Source organism: Lethenteron reissneri, chromosome 52, assembly GCF_015708825.2.
Source record: "Lethenteron reissneri isolate LAM-NWPU_2019-01 chromosome 52, ASM1570882v1, whole genome shotgun sequence".
In the NCBI taxonomy this organism is placed as follows: domain Eukaryota; kingdom Metazoa; phylum Chordata; class Hyperoartia; order Petromyzontiformes; family Petromyzontidae; genus Lethenteron; species Lethenteron reissneri.
Genome location: NC_083830.1, coordinates 7,527,256 through 7,542,431, shown reverse-complemented (window position 1 = coordinate 7,542,431; position 15,176 = coordinate 7,527,256). Strand labels below are relative to the sequence as shown.

Genomic DNA, 15,176 nt, shown 5'->3' with positions numbered 1-15,176 from the left:
GCAGGAGGTCGAGGTTTCGATGCCAACCCTGGCACCTGCTGCTGTATATTTGGAGTTGGCGTGTCTCTCTCATCATCATCACGGTGGCTAGGAGATGTTGACTCCCTCGCCTGGTGCGCAGGAGGTCGAGGTTTCGATCCCAACCCTGGCACCTGCTGCTGTATATTTGGAGTTGGCGTGTCTCTCTCATCATCATCACGGTGGCTAGGAGATGTTGACTCCCTCGCCTGGTGCGCAGGAGGTCGAGGTTTCGATCCCAACCCTGGCACCTGCTGCTGTATATTTGGAGTTGACGTGTCTCTCTCTCTCATCATCATCACGGTGGCTAGGAGATGTTAACTCCCTCGCCTGGTGCGCAGGAGGTCGGGGGTTCGATCCCAACCCTGACACCTGCTGCTGTATATTTGGAGTTTGCCTGTTTTCCCCGTGGTCGCGTGGATTTTTTCTCCGGGTCCTCCGGTTTTTCCCTCCACATTTTAGAAACATGCGTTTAGACTATTTCGCTTATTTTGCTGCTATAAATGTTCAAATGATAAGTCACTTTGTTGAACTGTCATTTGTGGCCAGGTCGAATTTTAAAAAATAAGTTAACACCTCCGTGGGCTTTGCCTGGTAGGATGGGGATGGTATTTGTAAGAGTTTGGGTGATTTGTTCACCTTTCTTGTATTTTACACTCCCATCGTGTTTTTGTACTCTTTGTTGTAACGTTCTGACCACGTTCCCCGACTGGACATCTGTGAAAAATAGCTTTATAGCTCGTCGGATTCCCTCCAGTACAAATAAATATTCTGATTCTCAAGTCGTCCCTTATGTAATCTCCAACTACCCAAAACCCCAACGCTGCGTTTCCATCGGCATGGAAAGAACTCGGGACCGAAGCCATGCTGGGGCTTGTTCCAGTTCCGCGTTGCTCCGCGGGGTTAATCCTGGTACTTAAGAGCCTGCATCTTGAATCCCTCCCTCACTTGATGCAGCTAATCTGGCTGTGACGGTCCCACCTGATGACGGAGACTTCTTCCTGGTTCTTTCGGTAAAGTCACGTAGAAGGGAAGTAATAAAATAATAAAAACAAAACATAATAAAACATAATAAATAATTAAAATAATAAAAACAAAACATCATATAATAATTATTTTATTATGTTTTTTTAAATTATTTTATTACTTCCCTTCTACGTGACTTTACCGAAAGAACCAAGAAGATGAATCCCTGCAGTCACGAAAGCTTTAAATCGAAATTTAACCGCCTCGACGGAGACTTGTGTTGCCTCCGAAAAGTCGTGATTTTCATTGTTTTATTTTATTAATTTTAATTTAATTTTTTACCTACGTGACTTTACCGAAAGAACCAAGAGTAGAATCCCCTCCCCTCAATCCCCCCACCCCTAACAAACCCACTCCAGTCTTCCCACCCCTCCAACAGAGAGAGAGAGAGGGGAAGTAAGACTATCAATATTTAACAAGACTTAACATAAGCAATCTGGCTATTAAATGGCCCGAATGCGCCTGATCTCGTCAGATTCTGGGAAACTAAAGGAGAGTTGAGCCTGGATCGTTCTCGGATGGGTGACCACTGTAAACAAAAACACAGATTATGGTTGGCTGCTAGGCAAGGTAGTTGGCTCGCAGAGGGAGGGTAGTACAGTACAACAAAATCCATCGATCTGCTGCTGTACAGGTTCGTTTTTTTTTTACACGTGCCTACATCTATGCTTGCCAACTTTCACCAACCCACGCTGACCAAGTGGCGATGAATACGGCAATGGAGCCCCCACGATCCACGCGAGAGGGCTCTCTCACACAGCAGTGGATTGGCAAACGACATTAAACGCACACGTGAGGATCCTCCTGTAGGGCATGGCCTTTAAATGCAATGTGACGTATTTTTGGAAGGCGGTTACAGAAACTGGTCAATCTTGTTCGTGGCTCTTTTAAAAGACTTCGGATAACAACGCACATTTGATGCCATCCAAATTCCAGTCCTGTGTTTTTAAATCTGAGAAAAGTTGCTCCAAGAAGCCCAAAACGCCAAGCGGCCAGCAACAAACAGTACAATGTAAAGGCAAGAATTGCCAACAGTTGGCACTTTTTTCTTCTGGATATTGAGTGAGGTTATTGGAGACTGGGATAAGAGTCAAATAACGGAGGTTAATTCAAATGTAGGCAGGCCACGGTGGCAAGATGTTAACTACCTCGCCCGGTCTACAGGAGGTCGTGGGTTCTACCCGACTCAGACGCCTGTATATTTGGAGTTTGCGGTGCCTCTCTCACCGTGGTCTTGTGGATTTTCTCCGGGTCCCTCCGGTTTCTCCCATCACATTTAGAGTCGTGCTACAAATGTCCACGTCATGATAAGCCACTCCCCGTCGAGCGACCATTTGTGATAGCCAGTCAGGTCACTTCTGAAAAAGAGCGATACGGCTTAGTGGAGCCTTACCTGCTAAAATGAAACGTAGATTTACGTGGAGCGGTGTGCAAGGGAAAAAGCAGAGAGAGTGAGAGAAGCGTTGTGACCTGCAGTGTTGGTGGTGCTTGAAAGCAGCGTGGATGATATGAATTGGTCAGTCTGGCAGAGGGAGCGAGTCCCAACCAACATGGGTGGAGGAACCGACGATGAGTGAAGTTCGCGGGAATGATCGCCGCGGTAGAAGAATGAAGAGGACAGAGTCGGGCAGAGTAAATTTGGTATTCTAACAAAAAGATGATTTGTCAATCCCCGCACTTGGTCAATCCACAGCTAGATGAAAGCCTCCCCCCCCCCCCCCCCCGCCATGCTGTCACTCATAGCAGTTTTTGTTTGACCAAACTTCACGCCGGGGAGGCCAACGTCACCTATTTTCTATACGTATTTGCGTTTAAGCCTGCCTAAGGTGTTCTCCGTCGTTGTTACTGACGAACGTGTTAAGTTTTGTGTTTGTTTGTTCGGCACGTACTTGTGTGCCACTGTCAACGCCGCATCGCCATTCACCGTATCACGACCCAAGTGAGGCAGCCCTGGGCCACTGTTGCGTGAGAATCATTTTAATGTGACGTCACGCACACGCGTCAGAGGTGGGCACCAAAAGACAAAGGTGCCCCTGTATAGCCTTGACAGAGTGTTGGGGCAAGTGCTGTTAGCGAGTAGCACCTATAAAGGCCGACACGGCACACGAGGGGGTGGGTAGGCCAGCACCACGCCCGACCGCCTTTGTCTCCCCAGGGGCGATGTTTTACGCACCACACCAGGTACTTATTTGTGGCCGAGTCGACCTAGGGGAGGCCCAGGACTGGTGCAAACATCCGTCAACCGGTGTTGGTGGCCGTGAGCGGGACTCCAACTCGTGCCGCCGGGTTGGTAGTGCGGCACGCTAACCGCGACACCACCGCTCCTCACCACCACCACCACCACCAACCATGCCGTTGAGTGCGAGGTACTCCACGCGTAAGAACTGCAGTCGTGGCAGTTTTTTTTTTTTTGCCACACGGCTGAACAAGAGCGTTATCTCTATACAGTGCGCGCAAATCCTTGTCCAAAGGTCTTAACTGTGAAATGATATACTTGTGCGTTGCATCAGCGGGGACTCTGAATTGCAATGCATCAGTTACCGGCTGACAGAAGTGAGACGTTGGCGATGGAATATGACGGCCCTTTAAAGAGCAGCCTCAGTAGCCATCGTCGCCATCAGCAGCCAGGATCGATACACTGCTGGATGAAGGCCTCCCCCAAAGCCACCAGCGGACTCTTGCGATGGTTCTGTGACGTAAACAATCCGTCCAGCGCCCGCACACGAAGCCGATTTAACTGCGGCGTTAATGGCTCTATCTCTGCGGTTGGATGTGCCACTCTCAAGCGTGTGCGTGCAGATACTCGCGCACAAACACGCATGTATAAATTATAAATTACATAAGCACGCACACACACGCAAGCACGCGCGCGCACGCACAGACAAAAGTCCCTCTGCCGCATTGCCTTCAACTAACTGTTGGGGCAATTGCCGTTAGCGAGCACCCATGAAGGCCGGCACGGCACACGTGGGAGCGGGGTGGCCAACACCTTTGTCCCTCCAGTGCCAATGTTTACACACCGCACCGGATACTTATTTGTGAAGCTCGGACGACTCAGATGAGGCCCAGGGACCCGTTCAGATATTCGTCAGAGATGTTGGCAGCGAGCGGGAAATCCAGTGGGGGTCACTGGGTTCGCGCTAAACACGATATTACCGCCCCACCCACACACAAATATCCAAGCAGATTGTCTTCCAACATACTTCGTACTGCATCTACCCACTGTGACGACAACCTCCTGTGGCAGTTACGTCACCACGGTGCTTGGGCTAGGTGCACTTTGAGGTGCGGTGAAGTGTCCAAGGCTGGCTGGCAAGAGGTCACAGGAGAGATCCAGGCGTCATGGACTAACTGAGAATAAGCATTAACAGTCAAAGAACACAGACACGAATTACTGTACCCGAAAATACACAAACAAGTCAAACAAGTTCGTCGTATGGGGTGGTGCTTATCTCTTGCACACAGCCCTCAGGCCGTGGTGGAAATTCCACATTCCTCTGGTGGGGTTGAGTTGTACATACATGATGCTCTTATTATTTACTCTCTACCAAGTGTATAATGTAGTATATATATATACACCTTTTTATTACTGTAGCGATTTTGGCTGTAGCACAGTGGTTAGCAACCTGTGCTATGAGCTCAGCCACCCGAGTTCAATTCCTGGCCACGGCGAACTCATTGATATGGGAAAAAGGTCCGATATAACCACATCCCACACTGCACCTTTCACCAACTCGTGACCGATACAGCATGCTCATCCAGCAGTGGATTGACAAAGGGCAGAACATAATTGGGATACGTACGCGCACACACACACACAAAGACCCAGACTGAAACACTGCCAATTTACTAATAATGCTACAAATAAAACACGTACTTAAAATTACACCCTATATGCCACACTAATGCATATTGCAGACACATGCCCAGTCATAAACATCCGTAAATACACATACCCATAAATACCCATTTAAATCCACACACACACACACCAATACCCTTGATACATACGACTGCACACTGCGGATAAAACCCATGCACAAATAGACGAATACGAATACCCATGCACAGTAAGTGTTTATATATAAAAATCCACAAACGTATGCCTATTGATTACCAGTTGTTGGAAGCTTGTCAGTGATGGCACCGTACTTTGATTGGGCGCGCACCGTGCATAACAGATGTTACAGGCTGTGGGATTACGCTGCGTGCACTGTTGCACTGCACTTCAATGCTCCCACGACCTCTGCAGAGCCCCTTGGCCAAAGCCTGCACCGACCAGCGTGGTGAAGTATGCTCGCACAACTCCCACGACCCCGAAGGCCGGCAACCAGCAAATGATTGACAAAAAAGGGTTGTTACATTTCACGCACAACACACAGATAAAGAACCCCCGTATAGCCTTTATCAGACTGAGTGCGCAAGTGCTGTCAGCGAGCATCTATGACCCCGGCACGGCACATGAAGGGAGTGGGGGTTTCGATTTAAAGCTTTCGTGACTGCAGGGATTCATCTTCTTGGTTCTTTCGGTAAAGTCACGTAGAAGGGAAGTAATAAAATAATAAAAATAAAACATAATACAATAATTCTCACGACGTTTCGGCTACAACGCAAGCAGCCGTCTTCAGGTGAAGAATGAAACACTGCCAATCTAAGCTGGGTTGGAGGTAGAAGAAGAGCGCTCTTCTTCCACCTCCAACCCAGCTTATATATACGCTCCAAGCTTGGCAGTGTTTCATTCTTCACCTGAAGACGGCTGCTTGCGTTGTAGCCGAAACGTCGTGAGAATTATTGTATTATGTTTTATTTTTATTATTTTATTACTTCCCTTCTACGTGACTTTACCGAAAGAACCAAGAAGATGTGGTGGGGGTTGTCTAGCACCACGTCCGGCCGCCTTTGTCTCCCCAACGCTGATTCTGGCCGTGAGCGGGAATCGAACTCGGGTCGCCGGGTTGGTAGCGCAGTGCGCTAACCACTTCGCCACCGCTCCCCACACACGCACGGAGCCAAAGATCCCCCGTATAGCCTTAACAGACTGTGTGGGGCAAGTGCTGTTAGCGAGTAGCACCTATGAAGGCCGGCACGGCACACGAGGGGGTGGGGGTGGACCAGCACCACGCCCGACCGCCTTTGTCTCCCCAGTGGCGATGTTTACACACCGCACCAGGTACTCATTTGAGGCTGCATCACCACACATAACAACATACACAACAACAACAACAACCGCCATTCGCCACTAAGTGGCGGTGACGTCACCACGATGCTTGTGCCAGGCCAAGTGCACCTTGAGGCCACGTGAAGTGTCGAACGCCCGCTGGCAGGAGGTCACGGGGCAGACCCAGGTGCCACGGGTCGACTGACCGAGATGACCGAGATGACTGGCTGATGCACCACCTGTGCCCCCTACTGTACCAACTTGCTGTGCTTTAGCCACCCGGCGCTCCGCTCGTTGTTGTGAGCGTCGCTCCTCCGCCCTCCGTTGTTGTTGGAGGGCGACTGCCTCCAACTGCCCAGTAGCGTCCTTCACGAGCCTCCTCCACTGAGGCCGATCTTGACACCGCTGGTACCAGTCATCGGCAAGTCCACTCAGCTCCACGTCCTCCTGTACCACATCACTCCATCTCTTCTCCAGCCCGTGCCGCGCCCGTCTAGCCCCCTCGATCCGGCCGAACAAAAGCTGTTTAGGCATGCGGTGGCTGAGCATGCGGGCTACATGACCCAGCCAACGCAGCCTTGCCTGCCGGAGCTCACTGATGGGACTTTGCCCAGATCTTTCAAGGATTTGTGAGCTCCTCACACAATCCAGCCTGGTTAAACCCAAGATGGATCGTAGGCAGGCCAGCCTAAATGTTTCCAACCGGCGAAGATGCTCCACCAGGGGGGTCCACGTTTCGCAAGCGTAGAGAAGGGAGGGAATGACCGTGGCCGAGAAGACCTGAAGCTTCGTGCGGAGCGACAGACCAGGTAGCTTCCACACAGCGTTACGCAACCGATGAAAAGATATTGCCGCTCGACTGATTCGGAGTGAGACCTCTGCTGATAAACTGGAGCCGGTCATAAGCACACTGCCCAGGTATGGGAAACTCTCCACTCTCTCCACAACTGCCCCATCACCAATTGGGAGTTGTGGGGGTGGAGTGTCCGATGGTACAAAATACCCAGGCAGGTGCTTAGTTTTGGTGGGGCTGATGGTAAGGCCCCACCTCTTAGTGGCACGCTCCAGTCTCAGCAGCAGCGTCTCCAACTCCTCTTCTGAATGAGCAGCTATTACCAAATCATCGGCATACATAACGTGGTTGACCAATAGGGAGCCATCCCTTGATCGCACCCGGGCATCGATCAGCCTCCCATTATATCTGTACCAAATGGAAATTCCCCCGGTACAGCTATTGAAGGCTTCACGAACTACGCGGTCAAAATAGATGTTAAATAATGTGGGAGCCAGAGGACATCCCTGTCGCACCCCAAGGTGTACAGGGAAAGGCTCCCGGCCACGTAGTTTTACCCGGGCCCGCTCACCATTCCAACAACATACACACACACAGACACACACACACCCAGGCAAATGTCAAACTACGGCACTACGAATACACGGCGCAGCCACGCATTTCAAACAGACCACACTCACGATCACACATCTATATTGTACCAAATAAGCACAATACACACACGAACTATTTACTTTTACCAATAATACTATACACAGAGCGTCCTACCTCGCACGTGTAAGCACACGTACATCACCCAGACTCGCGTTTATACGCAATAAAACCCACAAAAGTCACCAGCAAATGCCAATCAAATGTATACAGGACTCCAGGTAAACACAGACAGCCATGGGTAGCAAACAAACGACGCAGTTTTATCACCATTTAAATGCTCATTCGAGCAGGAAAACGAGAGCGATTTCTCATGATGAACATTGAGCCATTGATGCTCAATCATCTCCTCCCGTTTGCAGCATTGGTGGAAATTCCACGTTCCTGCGGCGGGCGAAGAGGGGGGCTTTGGGGGGCAAGCCAAGGGAGAGATGTAGCAATCAAGTTGGTGGGAGATTTCGATGTAAAGCTTTCGTGACTGCAGGGATTCATCTTCTTGGTTCTTTCGGTAAAGTCACGTAGAATGAAAATAATAAAATAATAAAAAATAATAATAAAATATACATAAAAACATAATAAAATAATTCTCACGACGTTTCGGCCACAACGCAAGCAGCCGTCTTCAGGTGGAGAACAGGTCTGTCGAGAAGACAGCTGTCTGAATGTCACGCCCCAGGCTTGGAGCGACTATTTAAGCTGCTGGGATGGTGGGAGATTGTTATTATTGATTCGCCGCAGGATCCGGTTGGGAATAATGGCAACGGTTCGGCTGAGGCCCTCATTCAGCGGTGGATTGGTCATGGCTGAGAAGGAGGATGATGATGATGATGACAACGAAACCATTGAAAACACTGTAAGCAGACAAGCACACTTGTGTAGAACGCATTTAACTACTGCACACATGACCGCGCTATTAAATACACTTTTCCCTTAACCATGTAAAACAACACACTCCCTCGCAACACAATACGCAGTCATAAACGAGCTATATACACTTTACAAAATGTACTTTTACATCCGAAGCGCACACAGACACACACTCGCACACCGCCAGAGACGCGGCCATGCAGCAGAGCAAAGGCCGAAACCCGCGGCCTGGTGGTAAACTTGCAAGCGCCACAACAACAACACAACAACAACAACACAACAACAACACAACAACACAGACACCACAACAACAACACAGACAGACACTCGCACACCGCCAGAGACGCGGCCATGTAGCAGCGTCAAGGCCGAAACCCGCGGCCTGGTGGTCAACTCGCAAGCGCCACAACAACAACAACAACACCACAACAAAACAACAACAACACAGACACACACGAGGTAACTTGCATCAATTTAAGCCAAATTTAATCACAACAGCCGCGCCTGCGACTGCCATACACTGCAGCAGTAGCAGCATCAGCAGCACTCTCCTGCAAGCCTTGGCGAGACGTCGCTGCCTCACAGGGCACGGAGCGCGGCTTCATGAGACAAACAACAAGGGGGTGATGATGGTGGTGGTGATGGTGGTGATGATGGTGGTGGTGGTGATGATGATGGTGGTGGTGATGGTGGTGATGATGGTGGTGGTGGTGATGATGGTGGTGGTGGTGGTGATGGTGATGGTGGTGGTGGTGGTGGTGCTGATAATGGTGGTGATGATGGTGGTGGTCATGGTGATGTTGGTGGTTATGATGGTGGTGGTGATGGTGGCGGTGGTGATGGTGGTGATGTTGGTGATGTTGGTGGTGATGGTGGTGGTGGTGATGTTGGTGATGATGGTGGTTATGATGATGGTGATGATGATGGTGGTGGTGATGGTGGTCGTGGTGGTGGTGATGATGGTGGTGATGATGGTGGTGATGATGGTGGTGATGATGGTGATGATGATGGTGGTGGTGATGGTGGTGGTGGTGATGGTGGTGGTGGTCGTGGTGGTGGTGATGATGATGGTGATGATGGTGGTGGTGGTGATGGTGGTGATGATGATGGTGGTGGTGATGGTGGTGGTGGTGATGGTGGTGGTGGTCGTGGTGGTGGTGATGATGATGGTGATGATGGTGGTGGTGGTGATGGTGGTGATGGTGGTGATGATGATGGTGGTGGTGATGGTGGTGGTGATGATGATGATGGTGGTGGTGATGGTGGTGATGGTGGTGATGATGGTAATGATGATGGTGATGGAGATGGTGGTGGTTTTGGTGGTGGTGATGATGGTGGTGGTGATGATGATGATGATGATGGTGGTGGTGGTGATGATGGTGGTGGTGATGGTGATGATGGTGGTGGTGATGGTGGTGGTGATAATGATGATGATGGTGGTGGTGATGGTGGTGGTGATGGTGATGATGGTGGTCACAGTGAGTGGTGGTGGTGATGGTGGTTGTTTTGGTGGTGGTGGTTTTGGTGGTGGTGGTGATGATAATGGTGATGATGGTGGTGGTGATGGTGATGATGGTGGTCACAGTGAGTGGTGGTGGTGATGATGATGGTGGTGGTGATGATGGTGATGGTGATGTTGGTGGTGATGGTGATGATGATGGTCACAGTGAGTGGTGGTGATGGTGATGATGGTGGTGTTGGTGGTGATTGGTGGTGGTGATGATGATGATGGTTGTCACAGCGAGTGGTGGACGACAACAACCACCACGGACGGCTGCTCTAAGCGTTGACAATATCATCGAGTTGTAACAGTACGTTGTCATGACACGTTGTAACAGCGCGTTATAAAAGCCCGTTGTAATGTAACGTTGTAATGTAATGCTGTAATGTAACACTGTAATGTAACGTTGTAATGTAACGTCGTAACAGCACGTCCACTTACCGGAGCTAGCGAGACAATGCAGCAGCAGCAGCAGCAGCCGCCACTGACGACGATTGATGACAATGGTGATTCGTGACGAATAACTAACTACGACGATAACCACGACGACGACGATGATCAATCAATTGATGACGATCGCCCAGCCTGTCCCGTCAACCCCCAAGTCATCGATGAGGCTCCCAGGGCTCTTCAGCCGCAACCTCCAGCCGGGATTCCATCAGCATCACCAACGCCACCGCCAACACCACCGCCACCCTCTAAGAAGACGTCCCGATCATTGAGAGCAGCACAACAATAATACTCGTCTATATATTTAGATTTAGAAATAAAAACATTGACAACAAAACCAAAGCCTCTTCACCAAAAGATTGCGACAAGTTAAAGGGCCCCTCGACTTCTTTACACTTGACGAGGCCCTGACCGGGGGGGAGGGGCGGGGCCGGTTTGGCGTGTGAGACGCGCGCTCCTATTGGTCGGTTAGCGAGGTGGGGCGGGGAGGGGGAGATGCGTTGACCAATCACAGCGGCCGATACATTTTGACCACGCCCCTGTCCCGTCACGCCCCGCCTCCCCCCACACACGCCCCGCCCCCTCACACGCCCCGCCCCTCTACGCCCCGCCCCCTCACACGCCCCGCCCCCTCACACCCCCGCCCCCTCATACGCCCCGCCCCCTCATACCCGCCGCCCCCTCACACGCCCCGCCCCCTCATACCCCCCGCCCCCTCACACGCCCCGCCCCCTCATACCCCCCGCCCCCTCACACGTCCCGCCCTCTCCATGCCCCGCCCCTCCCTCCGCCCTCAATGCAAAGTGGTTTAATTTTTTCCCGATTTTTTTTCGATTTAAAGCTTTCGTGACTGCAGGGATTCACCTTCTTGGTTCTTTCGGGAAAGTCACGTAGAAGGGAAATAATACAATAATAAAAATAAAACATAATAAAATAAAATGTTATTTTTATTTTATTATAAAATGTTATTTTTATTTTATTATTCATCTTCTTGGTTCTTTCGGTAAAGTCACGTAGAAGGGAAATAATAAAATAGTTGGGTAGTTGCAGTTATTTAGCGTCAATATACTAAATGCCTCTGTTGATATGTAAACTCTGACTTTAACATAGCCACTTCCGTGACAATTTACAAGCTAATTCCTCACATTACCATCATGCTAATCTCCCAGTTACATGCTAATTTCTCTCTTTAACATCATGCTAATCTCTCACATTATCATAGCTACTTCTATGCAAAATTCCTCTGTTGATACGTAAACGCCTTTGTCAAGGCGCTCTTCTCCTCCCACCCAGCTTAAATACGCTGCCAAGCTTAGCAGTGTTCATTGGAGCGCTGTCTTTCCGACAGTTCATCACCCGAGGACGGCTGCTTGTGTTGTGGCCGAAATGTTCGTGAGAATTTTATTTTATTATTTCCCTTCTACGTGACTTTACCGAAAGAACCAAGAAGATCTGAAGTATATTTACAAGTATTTCCTCCCCCCCCCCCCCCCACAATTGTATTCGGATTGACCTCGATGATAAGAATCCGTTCGGAAACTCTTGCAGAGCGGTGCCATCTCCCGTGCAAGAGAACGGCACGCGGTAGCGGATGTCAGAGAACTACCTCGGAGACCTCTTTAGGTGACCATTCATCCACAAAAACTAAGTGGACAGAACTTGGTCATACTTCCCCACGCTGGTCAGTGTGGGTTACAGGGAGGTCCAGGACCGGCTCCGATATCGCTCACCACTTCTTCTGGCAACCAGCAAATGATTGACAAAAAAGGGTTGTTACATTTCACGCACAACACACAGATAAAGAACCCCCGTATAGCCTTTATCAGACTGAGTGCGCAAGTGCTGTCAGCGAGCATCTATGACCCCGGCACGGCACATGAAGGGAGTGGGGGTTTCGATTTAAAGCTTTCGTGACTGCAGGGATTCATCTTCTTGGTTCTTTCGGTAAAGTCACGTAGACAGACCTGGTCTTCACCTGAGGACAGCTGCTTGCGTTGTGGCCGAAACGTCGTGAGAATTATTTTATGATGTTTTATTTTATTATTTTATTATTCCCATTCTACGTGACTTTACCGAAAGAACCAAGAAGATGAGTACAACGTGAAGGCGAGAATTGCCAACAGTTGGCACTTTTTTCTTCTGGATATTGAGTGAGGTTATTGGAGACTGGGATAAGAGTTGAATAACGGAGGTTAATTCAAATGTAGGCAGGCCACGGTAGCAAGATGTTAACTGCCTCGTCCGGTATACAGGAGGTCGTGGGTTCGACCCGACTCTTGACGCCTGTATATTTGGAGTTTGCGGTGCCTCTCTCTCCGTGGTCTCATGGATTTTTTCCGGGTCCCTCCGGTTTCTCCCATCACATTTAGAGTCGTGCTACAAATGTCCACGTCATGATAAGCCACTCCCCGTCGAGCTACCATTTGTGACTGCAGGGATTCATCTTCTTGGTTCTTTCGGTAAAGTCACGTGACTTAACCGAAAGAACCAAGAAAACAGCGACAATTTCACATTCACTCCCACTTCGCTTTCGGATAGCCCCTCAATGTTCAGTTGGAGGATCCTTGTCCCAGGGCCTATCTGGCACCTTGTTGTTGTTGTTGTTGTTTGGCCCTGAACAGCGCCGTTTGCGTGGCCCTGAACAGCGCCGTTTGCGTGGCATTGTTGTTGTTGCTTTGGAGGCCGGGAGATCGATAATTAATCGGTTCGGCCGCCGCGTTGATGGGATGCGTCATTTCTCACTTGACCGTGGGCCGCGTGAAGGCTGCATTCTTCCACTCCGCTCGCCACCGGTATAAGCCGTGCTCTTTGGTTCTTTCGGTAAAGTCACGTAACTTTACGAAAACTTCAAATCTGGATATAAGCCGTGGCGGGGAATAAAACTCGGGTCAGTGGGTTCACTTAGGAGTGCGCTGCCATCTGCTTCATCGCTCCACCTCCCCCGTTCAGCATCATCAGCCTCGGTCACTGCTTACTCTTCATCATCCACTCCACACTCTCATACTTGACTGAAGGAAATAAACTGGATGACAAAGATTCCCCGTAAAGCCTTCAACAGACTGTGGGATCAAGCGCCGTTAGTGTTAAGCAAAGCGTTGTTAGCTGGATGTGGAGTGGTCGTTTCAGTGGTTTGCGCGCCAGGCTACGAAGCCGACAACCCGAATTCGATTCTCGCTCACCACCAATAACGGTGGCGAATATTTGAACAGTTCATGGGCTTCCCCTATGTCGACTCAGCCTTAAATGATTGCAAGACGAGATAAAGGCGGCCGGGCATGGTGCTGAGCCATCCACCCCGTGTTGTGCCGTGCCGGCCTTCATCGGTGATACTCGCCATCGGCACTTTCCCCAACAGTCCAACAGGAAATCGAACCACACACACACACAAACACGTGGCAAAAAAAAAAATGCAACGTGTTTTTCCCTGGTTTCTGTAATATTTTTTCTTTATTTTTTAAAATAGAAATTAAATAAACATTTAGAGAAAATAAATACCACGACACATACGCAGGCGTTGTGGTAAGTCAATTAAAATTCTATCAATCCCAATATCACAAGACATCAATGTGGTAGGAATTAGGTGTCTCTCACACGGCCTCTCAAAGTAACATTCTCTCGTAAAAAATTTATACGTGTAAAAAAAACAATACTTGGCAAGAACTGTTGTCGACGTTCATTCTCCCCCCCCCCACCCCACGCAAAAAAGATCTGTGTTGGAAAACACTGCCGCCAGCTGCAGTCGCCCACAATAAAACTGTCCGGAGCTCAATAAATTCGCAAGTTGAAACTTGCAATGCCTTCGCTGTTGTGTTCACAATTTTCAAGTGTATTGTATGTGTGTGGGGGGTAGGGGGAAACCATATATAAAGTGGCACATAACGTATATCACGGGTAAATAAGACTGCGCACCGCTGATAGATTCTTACCGCAATTATGGTCATCAATTGTGGCCCAATCTCTTTTGCAAGTGAGAAACACGGAATCTATGGTTTAAAAGCAAGGGCGGTGGTGAAACGGTGGCTGCCAGGCACCTTCCAAGTGGCCCAGATGGAGGACGCAGCAACAATTAGAACTTTTCCCATACAGCTTTATATGAAGAAAGAAAAACTGCGGGCGCGGCCAGGGATGTCAACTTTCCCGTGGCAGTGAAGCCACGCAGGCGTACTCCAAAGTGCGCTCCCACGGATTTCTAACTTTTTAATATTTCAGTGCTTCATTTGAAACCGGAATAAAACAAAATCTGCAGAAGTGGACAGGGGGTCACTTTCCCCTGCCAGTGCAGCCAGGCAGTAGTACTCCTGGGACGCTCCCATGGATTTCTAACTTTTCAATACTGCAAAACTTTATTTGCAAGGTGGGGGGCGGGGGGGGGGGTGAAATCTGCGGACGCGGACCGGGCGTCACTGGCCCCCTGGCAGTGGAGTTAGACCAAGATTTCTAAACTCAAAACTCCATCCGAGGTTAAGCGCCCGCCTGGCCACTCCACCGTTGTGTCTTGCGGCTCTCGTCTGCGTGACTGTCCCCTGCTATGTGGCACATCGGGGTCAAGGACATTTAGACTAGACCCTTGGCTCTAGACTACAGGATTAAAAAGCGATCTTAATTGCGCTTCGGAAATTTTTTTTTTCCCTGACATCTGTGCTACGAGGCGCTCCTCGTAATGATGTCACGTGGGGTTATCACCCACTTATTTATTTATAGGAGACGGGTGA

At 49.7% G+C, this 15,176-nt stretch overlaps 1 protein-coding gene across 3 annotated transcripts in view; it reads right to left on the bottom strand.

Moving 5' to 3' along the window:
* Positions 1 to 10,868, bottom strand: part of LOC133355784 (NEDD4-like E3 ubiquitin-protein ligase WWP1) — an 83,712-nt gene extending 72,844 nt beyond the window's left edge. Inside the window, exon 1 of one of the 3 annotated variants that reach the window (XM_061573133.1) lies at positions 10,456 to 10,868. The gene's annotated coding sequence lies outside the window, so the exon portion shown is untranslated. Of the gene's footprint in view, positions 1 to 3,585; positions 3,605 to 10,455 lie in introns of those variants that run through there. The other 2 variants (XM_061573134.1, XM_061573135.1) reach the window with 2 other exon arrangements.
* Between the last annotated feature and the right edge of the window lie 4,308 nt (positions 10,869 to 15,176).